This window comes from Panthera tigris, chromosome X (assembly GCF_018350195.1).
Source record: "Panthera tigris isolate Pti1 chromosome X, P.tigris_Pti1_mat1.1, whole genome shotgun sequence".
In the NCBI taxonomy this organism is placed as follows: domain Eukaryota; kingdom Metazoa; phylum Chordata; class Mammalia; order Carnivora; family Felidae; genus Panthera; species Panthera tigris.
The window spans coordinates 28,855,547-28,871,543 of record NC_056677.1 but is presented as its reverse complement, the minus strand read 5'-3'; positions in this window follow the sequence as shown (position 1 = coordinate 28,871,543).

Sequence of the window (15,997 nt, the reverse complement as noted above, 5' to 3'; positions counted from 1 at the left end):
ATGCTAGGTGAAATAAGTCAGGCAGAGAAAGACAGGTATGATATGTTTTCATTCATATGTGGAAGCTGAGAAGCTTAACAGGAGACCATGGGGGACGGGAAAGAAAAAAAAATAGTTACAAACAGAGAGGGAGGCAAACCATAAGAGACTCCTAAATACAGAGAACAAACTGAGGGTTGATGGGGGGGGGGTTTGAGGGGGCAGGGAAATAGGTGATGGGCTTTGAGGAGGGCACTTGTTGGGATGAGCACTGGGTGTTGTATGTAAGTGATGAATCACGGGAATCCACACCCAAAGCCAAAAGCACACTGCATGTGCTGCGCATTAGCTAACTTGACAATAAATTATATAAAAATGAATACAAATAACACTACTCACTGTTCTATGTTGCAAAAAAATAAAACATAAAACAAAAAACATGGGTTCGAACTGCGTGGGTCCACTTGTGGACTGATTTTTTTCAATCAATACAGTACAGTACTGTAAATATTTTTTCTCTTCCTTATGGTTTTCTTAATAACATTTTCTTTTCTCTAGCCTACCTTATTTTAGGAATACTATATTTAATACCTATACAAAATATGTTTTCATTGACTGTTTATGTTATCGGTAAGGCTTCTGATCAACAGTAGGCTATTAGAAGTTAAGGGACAACTGGGTGGCTCAGTTGGTTAATTATCCAACTCTTGATTTCTGCTCAGGTCATGATCTCATGATTTGCAGGTTTGAGCCCCGCATTGGGCTTTGCACTGACAGTGTGGAGCCTGCTTGGGATTCTCTCTCTGTGTCCCTGCCCCTCCCCTGCTCTCTGTCTCTCTTTCAAAAATAAATTAATAAAACTTAAAAAAATAGAAGTTAAGTTTTTGAGGAGTCAACACTTATACACAGTGTTTAGACTATGTGGAGAGTCAGTACACTTGAACAGTTCAGGGGTCAACTACGTTGTTCAAGGGTCAACTGTATATTTGCCAATTTTTAACTTTTAATCACAATCATTCACTGTAAATGGCTTTGCTCTTACATAAATATATTAACCATCAGCTTTTCATGAACTTACATTGAACTTGTCTTCTACAACTTTTAGGAGACTTAAGGTAGAAAAAGAACTGCTTTTACAAAGCTGAAAGAGAAATCCAATATTCCAGGAGTTGACTGAGGCGGGTACTTGTCTATCCTGTGTTAAATATCATCAGAAATTCAATGTCCAAAACAATATTACGGGTTTATTTTCCCAATAATCTCTTTATCTGTTTCTTGAGGTCAAATTGGAACTTCCCAATAGATGCAAAAGAAACAATGTGATTTAAGTGCTTTCTTTATCAATGTTGGCCAATTTCTCTCTGACCACAGAATCCTGCATGGCTGCCTAGCAAGGGCTATAGTTAATTTTACATTTGTTAATATTGTTGTTAAATCTGTGTAGCACAGTGCAGTACTGTGAGCATAGTTACATCAATATATGTGAATGGTGAAAATGAAAGTGATTAACAATAACTGTCATGAATCTCCTTTTATTTTTTTGTTTTTAAACTGTTTCTTAAGACAATTTCAAATTCACCTTAAATTAGAGAAAAAATGAAAACTCCAATATATCGTAGATCTTTTAGTAACTATCTAGTACTTGAAAACTGAAATTAAATCTTTGACTTTCTACACTGCTCAATTTCTCCAACTTGTTTTCTTTCAATAATAGTGTTATTCTTTTTTTTTTTTTTTTTCACAATCCGGATTCTGCTCAGTTTGTATAACTTTTCTCTACAACATGGGAATGAGTGTAAATCCCAGTGTCCCAATAAAAGTCTGATTAGTGTTCAGTAAGAATTACAGATGTGCACCTGAATTATCACTTTATGTTTAGCTCAGATGATTTATTTTAGCCCATTTTCTGATGATTAAAAACTGGTCTGGATTCACCTGAGATCTATAGATATGAGATTACAATTGATGCCCAGTAGTTTCTTCCAGAAAAAGGAACACTACTATGCATCTAAACTCATTTCTCTGGAGGTAATCTCATACTTCATAATTGTCTTGGGTGGTATAATTTTCAATCTACTTTTACAGAAATTACCTCATTTCTCAATTGAAACTGCATAATAAGAATGTGATACTCTCATTTGCATTATGTATAAAAAACTGAACAGCCACCAGATTCATTTTTACCAAGTTTCATAAGACTACTGATGGCTCTAAACCCAGAATTCCATTCTCCAGTGTTCTCTGCTGTCTACTGTGCTGTCTCCATAAACCAGGATTGTCAGCTACGGTAAGATGTTGGTAAAGACTGGCTGCTTGTTTATATCATCTCAGTTACTGAGTGGTGATCAGTTCAATATGATTTATGTCTCACTTTAACTTGTGTGCCCAAGGGCTACTGTAACGATTCATCACAGGGGAAAGGAACATGTTACTTTAACTTTGGTAAAAATGCATTACACACAGTTTGTAATTCTTGGGACCTAGATCACTTTTCATGTCTCACATGCCTTCACTTTCTGTCTTAATAATTTCCCCCAAAGCTTTACTTTCCTCATGATTCCTGTGTCACCAGTCTTATATACATTTAATCTATTTTTCTAATACATTAATTTAAATCTGTCACAGTGAGGTCTCTCACTTTTTTCCACAGAAAATTAAATTTCTGACTTCAATGTCACACATCTCTCGACTACATATTTTTATGATTACCTATAACTTCTTTTATCACCCACTAAAATTCATTGATGGATTAACATGAGAATTAAAATCCCACAGGATGGATACAACCAGTAGACAAGGTCAAGGAACTTGGATTTGCTGGATTTGTTGCATACGTCACATTCCATCTCTAGAGTTATTTTATTTCCAGTGTTCATGAACCTTGAGTTAGCCATAGAAGAAAACAATGGAGATTTATTGTCATTTTTATATTTCCCAAGATATGAAGTCATACCCACTAAGACCATCTACCTTTTGAGATGTGGCATGGATATGGTGAACTCTGTTTCCTTCTCCATCTCCATTGCTAGTCTTACTAGCAAGACTAGTAAGTTGTAACGTGAAGGTTCATAGAAAATCAGTCATGTGCAGCGATAAAAGTGGCTTTTGGGCAGAAGCACAGAATCTGAAAACCTCCACATAAGTCACTAGTGTGTTATATAATAAAAAGATAAACCCATTAACATTAGAAGTTAGTAATGTATCTATTCCTTAGGCCAACTCCTTAGGACTTAAGATAACATTTAAGGAACGTCTGTTATATTCTTCTCTTATTAGAAAATAGCAGACATTCCTTGGATACTCTCTTAAGGAGCTGAACTGAGGAATAGATAGAGTATAGCAAAGTACAAGGGACCAGGCATCAATGGTTTGTTCAATTAAAAAATGCTAAATTTTGTACGTAAAGAAGCAACGTGAACAATTAAAAAGAGTGAAATTATTATATTTACTCTCTCTAGCTGTCCCCAGACAAATGTTTGGGGACAGCTAGAGAGAGTAAATATAATAATTTCACTCTTTTTAATTGTAAGGATGTTGGAATTTCACTAGGAATTATGTCTCATTTATATACCTACCTTACTTGAAATGAGGCAGTGTAAGTTTTCTGGTAGAGAAGATGCTTCTGAGACTCGCTAACCTATGAGTTTGACCAATGAGAAGTTGCTTGAAAAGACCTAAAATCAAAAGCTATAGACAAATCAAGCTATCTTGTGGTAATTGATAATTGGATCAATTTGAAGAAATCACTATGAAACCACAAAACATCTATGAACTTCATGCTGACATGTACAAATGGTTACTTTCTGGCCAGTGGTTTACTGTGTGTTTACTGAGAATAGGCTAGATTTTTCTGCAGTAGCAAATAACCCCTGAAATCTTAGTAGTATGATAAAACAAAGATTTTTTTTTTTTTTTTACTTCTTCAGATCACACACCAACATAATTGGGTGGCTCACCTGGGAAGTAGTCCAAGTGGCAATTTCGGCGTCTAAGTTCCTTCCATCACATGTGGCTAAACCACTTAAAGCACACGACTTTCAGGACTGCCTTGGTGGTCAGAAGAGAGAATGTAGATGAATCGTACAGGTAGTTTTCTGGCCAGGCCTGGTAGCAACACTAGATCTTCACTTAGCTGCTAAGGAGCATGGAAAATGTGGTCTTTTCAAGAAGAGAGAATTGAAATAAAATTTGATGAAAACATAGCATTGTCTCTTACACAGTATCCACTTACTTATGTTTTGCTTATCGGTATTGTTTTAGTCCTATCACAGTAGAGAATAGTATATATTCTGTCTTTTCTCCTAACCTTGTGGAAATCAGTAACAAAGAGCTTAGCATTTTGTAGATGTACGTATGAATGGGTATATGAAAGAATAAAGAACATAAACATTCCAAATGGATTCTTACCCTAATTTTATATCTTGGTTTCTTCACTCAGGCTCTTGCCTCAGTTTTTAATATCAGTAAAAGAATCAATTGTTAGTGTTATGTAATTTCTTAGGAACAGAACATCATTTTTAGTACCAATGGTCTTAAGTATTGGGCATAAGAGATAACAATTTTCCTTTTGTTGTGTTGTGCAAATATCCCATAAAGAAGGGGAAATTCCTGTCCATGTTGTAGCTACTTCCTAGTAATCACCTACATACCCACACACTTAAGCTTGTACCAAAACCATAAAATTGAACAAATTCCTCAGTATCTGAGTCATTGAGTAGGTCAACAGTGAGTTCATGTAAGGGTCTCTATACTGGCTGTTCACTTTATCTGTGATATTCTTCCCCCAAATACTTATGTGACTCACATTCTCACTTTATTACATGATGGTTTCTAGTTAAATAACAGCTTATCAAAGAAACTATTTGTGGCCACACTGTATAAAATAGTAACTCACCTCTCGCCTTCTCTATTTTGTTATCATGCTTTATTTTGCTTCATCTTTAGCAATCATCACCACTTGATATATTGCATATATTTTATTATATTTTTATTTGCCTTTCCTGTGTAGAGTATAAACTATATGAGAATAGGAATTTTTAATGTTTCCTTTACCATTATGTTCTTATGTCTCAGAAAACACATAGCACACAGAACACATTCAAAAAATATTTGTTAAGAGTATAAATGTATATAAAAGGAATGAATTTTGGGAGAGGCAAAACTTATTTTCCTGAAGTGATGGTGTTTATGTTGTCCACTGCCACATAGCAAACAGCACAAAGATTTGTGAGTCAGAAGTTCAAACAGGACCAGTGGTGTTTACAGAAGTGTCTTAATGATGTTTAGCTTAGAGATGTCCTGGTCTATCTACTGAGGAGGCCTCACATACATGTCAATTGACTAGACAGAGATGGCTAGAATGTGGGGCTCAGTGGATTCTGTCAGTGGAAATACCTAGACACGTCCTATCCAGCACAACAATGTCTGAGTATTCAGACTTCTTACTTGGTTTCCCCAGGATCCCAGAGCAAGTGCTCCAGCAAATAAGGAGGAAACTGCATAGCCTTTTATAAGCTAGCCATTAGAAGCCACATGACATCAGTTCTGCCATACTATATCAGTTGAAGCTTCACAAAATAGCTTTGATTCAGCAGAAAGGTATATACATCCCACATCTCAATGAATGGGGTGTGAAATAATTTGTGGCCATGTTTTATTTTGTATTGAGATATAATTGACGTAAAACATATATACTTCAGGTGTACAACATAATGATTTGATATTTGTGTATTGCAAAGTGATCACTATAATAAGTCTAGTTGACATACATCAATCACCATATATACGTATACCTTTTTTTTCTTATGATGACTTTATTTTTTATTATTATTTTTTTATTTTAGAGAAAGAGAGAGCATGAGGTGGGGAGAGGTGCAGAGGGAGAGAAAGAGACAATCTTAATCAGGGTCCACATTCAGTGCAGAGCCTGATGTGGGGCTCAATTGCACGACCCTGGGATCATGACCTGACTTAAAATCAAGAGTTGAATGCTCAACAGACTGAGCCATTCAGGCACACTTGTGATGAGGACTTTCAAGATCTACTCTCTCAGCAACTTTCAAATATATAGTACAATATTATTAGCTACAGTCACCAACGCTGCATGTTACATCCTCGTGACTCATTCATTTTATAACTAGAAGTTTGTACCTGTGACCTTGGTACCTTTACACATTTCACTCACTGCTGTCCCCCCCTCCCGCCCCTGCTTCCACGTCTCTGGCAGCCATCAGTCTGTTCTCCTTTTTTAGATTCCACACATAAGTGAATCATATAATGGTTCTATTTTTCTATCTGACTTATTTCACTTAGCATAAGGCCTGTATAGTCCATCCATGTTGTTGCAAGTGGCAATATTTCATTCTTTTCTTTGGCTGAATAATATTCCATTGCATATACATATAACACATTTTCTTTATCCATTCATCCACTGACAGTTGCTTCATAGGTTGCTTCCATGTCTTGGCTATTGTAAATAATGTTTCAATGAACATGGGGTGCAGATATTTTTTTTGAGTTAATGTTTTCATTTTCTTCAGATAAATACCCAAAAGTGAGATTACTGGATCACATGATAGTTCTATCTATATTTCTTTGAAGGACCTCCATACAGTTTTCCATAGTGGCTGCACAAATTTACTTTCTTACCAATGGCATGTACACAAGGGTTCCCTTTCCTCCACATCTGTGCCAACACATTTAATCTCATGTCTTTTTTCTAACAGCCATTCTAACAGGTGTGCAGTGATATTTCCTTGAAGTTTGATTTGAATTTCTCCGGAGATTAGTGATGTTGAGCACCTTTTCACATCCCAGTTGGCCATTTGTATGTGTTCTGTGGAAAAAATGTTCATTTCCTCTGCCCATTTTTAATTGGATCATTTTTATTATTGAGTTGTATGAGGTTCTGAAGTATGTTGGATGTTAGCCCCTTATCTGATATAAATAGTTAGCAAATATTTTCTCCCATTCTGTAGATTGCCTTTTCATTTTGTTGGTGGTTTTGTTTGTTTGTTTGTTTGTTTACCCTGTGTAGAAGCTTTTTAGTTTGATGTAGTTGTGCTTGTTTGGTTTTGTTCTTATTGCCTTTGTTTTGGTTTCAAATCCGAAAAATCATTGCCAAGATCTATGTCAAAGAGATTACCACCTATTTTTTTTTCTAGGGTTTTGTTGGTTTCAAGTCTTTCATTCAAGTCTTTGGTACATTTTGAGTTGAGTTTTGAGTTTTTCTATGGTTTAAGATAGTGGTCCGGTTTCATTCTTTTGCATGTGGCTGTCAGCTTTCCCAACACCATTTATTGAAGAGACTGTTTTTTCCCTACTGTATATTCTTGACTCCTTTGATATAAATGAATTAGCCATATAAGCAAGGATCTACATCTGGGCTCTGTATTCTGTTCCATTCATCTGTATGTCTATTTTTTTATGCCATACTGTTTTGATTACTATAATTTTGTAATATAGTTTGGAATCAGGGAGTGTGATTCCTCCAGATTTGTTCTTCTTTCTCTAGATTGCTTTGGCTATATGGGGTCTTTTGTCGTTTTACAGAATTTTTAGGATTGTTTGTTACATTTCTATGAAAAATGTCATTCAAATTTTGATATGGATTGCATTGAATTCTGAGTGAATTCTCACAGATGGCTTTTGTAATTGGTTTGGATTACTAACTGTTTTTGTCACCTGCTTGCCTCAAGAGATGGAGTTTATCCAAAGTGGATAAAATAACTTTTTATCCAAAGTATACACAATGTACAAACAGCTATCTCATAGGGTAAACCGACTTGGGCCAGGCCAGGAGTGTGGAGTGAAATTTGGAACGGCTGTGTGACAGGAAGACTTACTTTGGTTTCTAAGCTGAAGACATGTTTTCCCCTGCCCTTTACCAGTGAAGTGCTACATTACAGATTATAGGCTTGCTGCCTCACTATTAATAAAGTAGTATATTTTTAAAGTTGGCTGTGTATTTATTATCATCACCATCATTGTCATCACCATTCATAGCATTCACCTGTCAGGAACTCTTAATGGAGAGATCATTTGAGATCTGCCCATCCAAGAATCACTCTTAACTATAAAGAACAAACTGATGGCTACCAGAAGGAAGGTAGGTGGGGGATTGAGTAGAATAGGTGATGCAGATTCAGGAGTGCCCTTGTGATGAGCAACGGGTATTATGTGGAAGTGTTGAGTCACTGTATTGTACACCTGAAACGAATATTACACGTGTGTGTTAACTAACTAGAATTTAACTAAAAATCTTAAAAAAAAAAAAAAAGATTTGCCTATCAGAGTAACACTGAAACGTTAAGTGAAGAGTACTGTAAAAAACACAAAATATATGATTTGTTTACCCTGTGTGTGATTATTAATTAAACTTTAATGTGAAGCCATTAAGGTTTTTCCTATGATATGGGGCACCTGGATGGCTCAGTTGGTTAAGCATCTCCCTTCAGCTCAGGTCATGATGTCGCAGTTCGTGAGTTTGAGACCCACATCAGGCCCTCTGCTGTCCGTGCAGAGCCCACTTCAGATCTTCTGCCCCTTGTCTCTCTGCCCCTCCTCCCCCTCAAAAATAAATAAATGAAACTTGAAAAAATTAAAAAATGATTTTCCTATTATAATATAGTTTTAATAAATAATTTATATTATTAGTTAAATACTGTAAATATAGAGAATATTTACATATTATGTTATGACTTAAATATGTTAAACATCATGTATAATAATTTATGAAAAATCATGATGGTTTTCCATAAAATACTGTCTGACAATTATGAAAATATGAAAACATTATTTGCATTAGATGTACCTTCTAATCCCAGCTTTGCTACTGCATTTGTAATCTTCATCTGATTTTACTTCTCTACCAAACTTCACCCTTTTTTTAGTTTAAATTTTGATTAGTTAACATACAGTGCAATATTGGTTTCAGAACTGGAATTCAGGGATTCATCACTCACATACAACACCCAGTGCTCATCACAACAAGTGCTCTCCATAAAACCCATCACCCATCTGGGGGCACCTGCGTGGCTCAGATGGTTAAGCATAGGTCTTCGGCTCAGGTCATAATCTCATGGTTTATGAGTTCAAGCCCCACATCGGGCTCTCTGCTGTCAGCACAGAGCCTGCTTTGGATCCTCTGTTCCCCTCCCTCTCTGCCCCACCCCCCTGCTAGTGTTCTCTCAAAAAATAAAGAAACATAAAAAGAACCCATCGCCGGGGCGCCTGGGTGGCTCAGTCGGTTAAGCGACCGACTCCAGCTCAGGTCGTGATCTCACCGAGCCCCACATCGGGCTGTGGGCTGACAGCTCAGAGCCTGGAGCCTGTTTCAGATTCTGTGTCTCCCTCTCTCTCTGACCCTCCCCCGTTCATGCACTGTCTCTCTCTGTCTCAAAAATAAATAAACGTTAAAAAAAAAAAAAGTAAAAAAAAAAAAAGAACCCATCCCCCATCTGGTCCATTCCCCACCCACCTCCCTTCATCAACCCTCAGTTTGTTCTAAATCATTAAGAGTCTCCTGTGGTTTGTTTCTCTCCTCTTTCCCCTCTCCTTCCCATATGTTCATCTGTTTTGTTTCTTAAATTCCACATATGAGTGAAATCATATGATATTTATCTTTCTCTGACTTATTTCGCTTAGCATAATACATTCTAGCTCCATCCACTTTGCCTTTTTTAAGTGAAATAATTTCTGGTGTCAAGCTCCCCAGAGCAACATGGCACTATGCCACAGACATATGGCAATTCGGTAAATATTTCACAATGCAAATTATGTTTTTTTGGAAGAAAATCACTAATGATGAATTTCCATTGTGGTATTATCTTCAGAAGAATGGTTAATATCTAATCCTTGACATTGTTTTTCTCATATAAAGGTAAACCTGTTATTCTCTATTCTTGAAAAGGAAAATAATTGAATTAATAGTAGGCCTTTGAAAATTTCAAAACACTAAATATTTTCCAAGTCACATCATACAATTAACAGGTCTGTTAACTATTTCACATGATGTCTTTTGATGTGTACACACTTTTCATTCAAACTTTACTACCCAATTATTGGGCAGATTCTCAGAATCAATGAGCATGGATTCTTTTATTAAATACCTATATATATGACATATCCAAACCCCAGCAGACTGGAAGAATAAACAAACCAGACTTCCATTAAGTATACAAAGAAACTTATTTTTCTTCTTAAGACAAGTTCATGTGGGAACTTACCTCCCTGTCCTGTTATGGGGTGAGTTTTGTTGCCCCTCAAAACTCTATGTTCAAGTTATAACCTCCAGTACTTGTAAATGTGACCTTATATGGAAATAAGGTCTTTGCCGATGTAATGGAGTTAACAGGCAACCATACTCAATTAGGGTGGGCCCTATTCCAATGACTCGTGTTCTTATAAGAAGAGGGAAATTTGTACACATAGTCACACAGAACACCATGTGACAATGGAGGCAGAGATTAGAGGGATGCAGCTGCCAGCCAAGGGACACTGAGGATTTCTGCAGTCACCAGAAGCTGGAAGAGGGCAAGGAAGGGTTCTTTCTACAGGCTTCAGAGGGAATGTAGCCCTGCTGATAGTCATTTTAGGCTTATAGCTTCCAGAACTATGAGGGCATAAATTTCTGTTGTAACTAGTTTGGAACGGGTTTTTGGTGGTGGTGGTGGTGGTGGTTTTTTTTTTTTTTTTTTTTTTTTTTTTTTTTTTTTAGTGTAGCCCTAGGATACTAATACACCACCACCTCAATTATCTTCTAACCAATTCTGGTCCACCACACTCCTGCCTTTTTATTGCTACCTTGCATTAGATTAGTGCTATCCGGTTACAATCATCCTTCTTAGATATCCACTACTGCTAATACCAATGTCAGACATCAACAGCCTCTACCGTTAATATTTACATTTTGCAGCTATGTGACATGAGGTTTCTGTCCCTAAATCCTTGTAGAAACCTGATTCCTTCTACTCTTCTTGTCTCCAGCAAATAAATAAGTCAAATAAGAATACATAGAACTCCATGGGAACAAGCACCAATTCATATACAGTGAACATTAAATCCATGCAGAAGCAATAACTACTTCTCAAAAGGAAACATGATCTCTGCCTATAGAAATTTGTAAAAAAAACACAGCTTTTCAAAGCTCTCTATTTCTGAAGAGTGTGGGGGCTTTGCATGTGTGAAATTAAGAGATCCTTTGAAATGTTTGGGTTTTTTTTTCTTTTGCCAAACAATGGAACAGTCAGCCTTTAATTCCTGTGACTCTGAAAATTTGTTGCAGCTTTGAAATGGCAGATTTTCATCTTCTAATGAAAGAGATTTAAGAAAACACTACCACCACAAACCTATAGCAGGATTTTGTATTCTGACCAGATATAGATATTATTCCAGTTTGTTGTGATCTAAAATAATTTTTAGAGTACACACCTAGGTAAAAAATGTGCCTTTAATGCAACAAAAGCTATAGATGTTTTTTAACCACCAAGGACTAAAACTTGGGTGATTTCAGTGGTCTATTTAGGGAGAATCTTTTGTATGCGCTGCTGTAGTTACCTATGATTCCTTTGTCTCACCTAGATTGACTGATGGTATACTCAGGTATTAACAGATAATGTGCAATAGGTCCTGTTGGGGCAGAAAAGTTAATATCCCTACGGGATGCTGTTCATTTGTATCAACTCTCCTTGCCAGTCAACATTAGACACTACTATTTTTTAATTGGTAATAATTTAATAGAGTTAAAAATAGCCACTATAATCTAGTGAACAAATACTATATGTCAGCTATCAATATCAGCACTTTATTTTCTATGTGGTTTTGTTTTTTATTATAGAGGTATAATTGGTATGCGATATTATATTAGTTTCAGGTGTACAACATATTGATTGAACAATTCTACACATTACTCAGTGATCCATTCTCTGTCCTTTGTCCAGCCAGAGAACAGTTTTTTTTTTAAGTTTATTTATTTATTTTTGAGATAGAGACAGAGAGAATCAGGGGGAGGGGCAGAGAGGGAGACAGTGAACACCAGGCAGGCTCTGTGCTGACAGTGCCGGAGCCCAACATGGGTCTCAAACCCACGGACTGTTAGATCATGACATGAGCCCAAACCAAGAGTCAGATGCTTAACTGATGGAGCCACCCAGGTGCACCCAAAGAACAGTTTTGTATATCATTTCCACTCCTTGGAATTCTTTCTTCTTCCTTCCTTCCTCCCTTCCTTCCTCCCTCACTTACCCCTCTCTCTCTCCTTTCTTTCTTTCTTTCTTTCTTTCTTTCTTTCTTTCTTCCCATCCATTCAGCAATATATTGATTAAGTTATATGTAGTAGGGTCTGTCTAGACCCAGGGGATGATGCAGAGTGCAGGCTGGACAAAAAATCCTTACCCTTTTGGGTAAGTTCACATTCTATCATGGGTCTGGAGAGCCAGAAAATAATCAGATAATCAGATAAGTAAAATAAGCAGATAGTGTGTTAGAAGTTTTGGGTTTTATGTAGAAACATAAAATATGCAAAGGTGACAGGGAATATTGGGCAGTGAGGATGAGTGATAGCAATGTGAAATAGGTAGGCCACCTATGGCTTCAATGAGAAAGTGAGCAAATATCTGAAAGAGGTGGGGGAGCAGGCCATGAAGTTATATATATGGAAGTATCTTATAGGCAGCTAAAAGATCAAGTGCAAAAATCCTGAGACTGGTATGTGCTGAGAGTGTTTTAAAAACAGCAATGATGACTGGGTTCAGTGAGCGGGAAGGACAGTAGATTAGGTTAGAGATAAAAGGAGAAAGCAAGGGCAGATATGTGACTCTTATGGGCCAAGTTGTGGGTTTACGCCTGACTTTTATTTAGAGTGAAACAGGAGGCCATTGAATAGAGAAGTATCTTTATCTGCCTTGTTTGCAATTAGTTAATTAATTAATTAATTAAAATTTATCATGAGGGCGCCTGGGTGGCTCAGTCGGTTAAGCGTCCGACTTCAGCTCAGGTCATGATCTCACACTCTGTGAGTTTGAGCACCGGCTCTGTGCTGACGGCTCAGAGCCTGGAGCCGGCTTCAGATTCCGTGTCTCCCTCTCTCTCTGCCCCTCCCTGCTCATGCTCTTTCTCTGTCTCAAAAATAAATAAAAACATTAAAAAACATTTATCATCTATAGAGGACATCCCTGTGAATGATGTTTTTTAAAGGATGAATCTTTCTTTCTTTCTTTCTTTCTTTCTTTCTTTCTTTCTTTCTTCCTTCCTTTTTAAATGTAACTTATTGTCAAGTTAGCTAACATACAGTGTATACAGTGCGCTCTTGGCTTCGGGAATAGATTCCCATGATTCCTCACTTACATACAACACCCAGTGCTCATCCTATCAAGTGCCCTCCTCAGTGCCCATCACCCATCTTCCCCTCTCCCCCTCCCCCATCAACCCTCAGAATGTTCTCTGTATTTAAGACTCTTTTATGGTTCGCCTCACTCTCTGTTTGAAACTATTTTTCCCCTTCCCTTCTCCCATGGTCTTCTGTTAAGTTTCTCAAATTCCACTTATGAGTAAAAACACATATCTTTTTCTGACTGACATATTTCACTTAGCACAACACCCTCCAGTTCTATCCACGTTGTTGCAAATGGCAAAATTTCATTCTTTTCTTTGCCAAGTAGTATTCCATTGTATATATAAACCACCTCTTTATCCATTCATCAGTTGATGGACATTTGGGCTCGTTCCATAATTTGGCTATTGTTGATAGCACTGCTATAACATTGGAGTACATGTGCCCCTTCTAATCAGCACACCTGTATCCTTTGGATAAATTCCTAGTAGTGCTATTACTGGGTCATAGGGTAATTCTATTTTTAATTTTTTGAGGAACCTCCACAGTGCAGAGTGGCTGCACCAGTTTGCATTCCCACCAACAGTACAAGAGGGTTCCCGTTTCTCCACATCCTCACCAGCATCTGTTGTTTCCTGAGTTGTTAATTATGGCCACTCTGACAGGTGTGAGGTGGTATCTCAGTGTGGCTTTGATTTGTATTTCACTGATGATGCGCAATGTTGAACATCTTTTTTGTATTTAATTTTTTTTACTGTTTATTTATTTTTGAGAGAGAGAGAGAGACAGAAAGCGAGAAAGAGAGACAGACTGTGAGCGAGGGAGGGGCAGAGAGAGAAGGAGGCACAGAATCTGAGATCATGACCTGAGCTGAAGTTGGACGCTTACCCGACTGAGCCACTCAGGTGCCCCTGTTGAGCATCTTTTCATGTGTCAGTTGGCCACCTGGATGTCTTCTTTGGAAAAGTGTCTATCCATGTCTTCTGCCCATTTATTCACTGGATTATTTGTTTTTTGGGGTGTTGATTGATGTTTTGAGAATAGGCTGTACTGAGGCTAAAAGCAGGGAAACCCTACAATACCTTTAAAATGCTTTGAATTAATGGGCAGTGAGAAAATTTTACACTGAGATTCAGAATATATACATGCATATAGGTGCACATATGAAGATAGACATATGCATATGCATCCATGTAAATAAAATGGAAACACATTTTTTCTAAAACAATATTTACCTTCTCTATGCATTATGCAGTTCAATACTTTCTTTTCTATTATTTTTTATGACATTGTTTTACTGCTGTTTACAAGGCACTAAATTAATTTTATGACTCACTAGTAGGTCATAACCCAAAAACATGCAGGAGGATATGAAATAATTCAGGTGAGTAACAATGATGGCTTGAATCAGGGAAGCAGCTTTGGAGGTGGCACGATGTGGTTGGATTCTGGATGTATTTTAAAAGTGAGGTATGAGAGGGAAAGTGAGGATAGATGAATAGTATTAAATCTCGTGGCCTCAAATATTGGTGTCGCTATTCACAGTGACGGAGAAGGCACTTGGAATAGCAGATCTGCTGGAAGTAGGTAGGAAAGATTAAGAATCATATTTTGGAGGTACTGATTTTGGAATGTGTATTTTGATTCAGAAGAGACCACGAATAGGCCACTGGCTCTACTAGACAGGACTTCAAAAGGGGGATCTTTCAGTTAGTTAGCTTTTATTTACAGATCTCAAAAGAATCATTTCTTCCTCAAAGAAGCTCTCTTTACCTTTCCCAAAGAAGCCAAATGCTGCTATTATATGCACTGAAACAGCATGTTTCTCGCTTTGACACAACTGCAAGTTTCTATCTGTGTGACTGTTTAGTGAATGCTTTCCTACCTCCTCCCCCAAGGACTGCACGTTCCATGAAGACAAAAATGTTATTTATCACTGTAATCTTAGGACCTAGCAAAGTGTCTAGGATATATTAGATTATGCTTATATATATATATATATATATATATTCCCCTGTTAAACACATACACCTAAGCACACATAAAGTGAAGTAAACAGGCAGGGGTCAGATATTGAAAAATTAGTGTCAGTCTCAATATGGCAAGTCATTAGTGTCTTTTTGTGGTGTTTTAGGTCATTGCAAAGCAAAATCCATAATATTTAAGGTGGAGTGTTTTATGAGGCATGGATAACATTGGAACAATGTGAGTGAGGAGAGGGAGTAGCAGGAAGTAGTCTCAAAGAAATCGGGCTACAATCCAGATGTGATGAGAAGCCATTGGAAGAATTAAGAATGAATGATATGACCTGCTAAACATTTTTAGAAGATCATGCTGAATATTTTCTGCAACTTGCCTGTAGTGGAGCAAGATTAGAAGCACAGAGAACAACTCTGATAGACTCTGGTGTGATAGAAGTCATGAGAATTCCCGGTATAAGATATATTTTGAAGTGAAATCTCATAGGATATATTGATAGATTCATTTTGCATGTGAGAGAAATAGGATTGATGTGAGGTGCCATAGAAAAATAAATGACACCTGGGGTTTAGGCCTAGGTAATTAGATAAATGGTGGAGCCATTAATTGAGAAGGGTGAAGAACATATTCATAGGTAAGGGGATGAAGTCCAGAACTTGACATGGTTTTTAAATATCTACATGGCCAAATGGGATAGGTAATTCAATC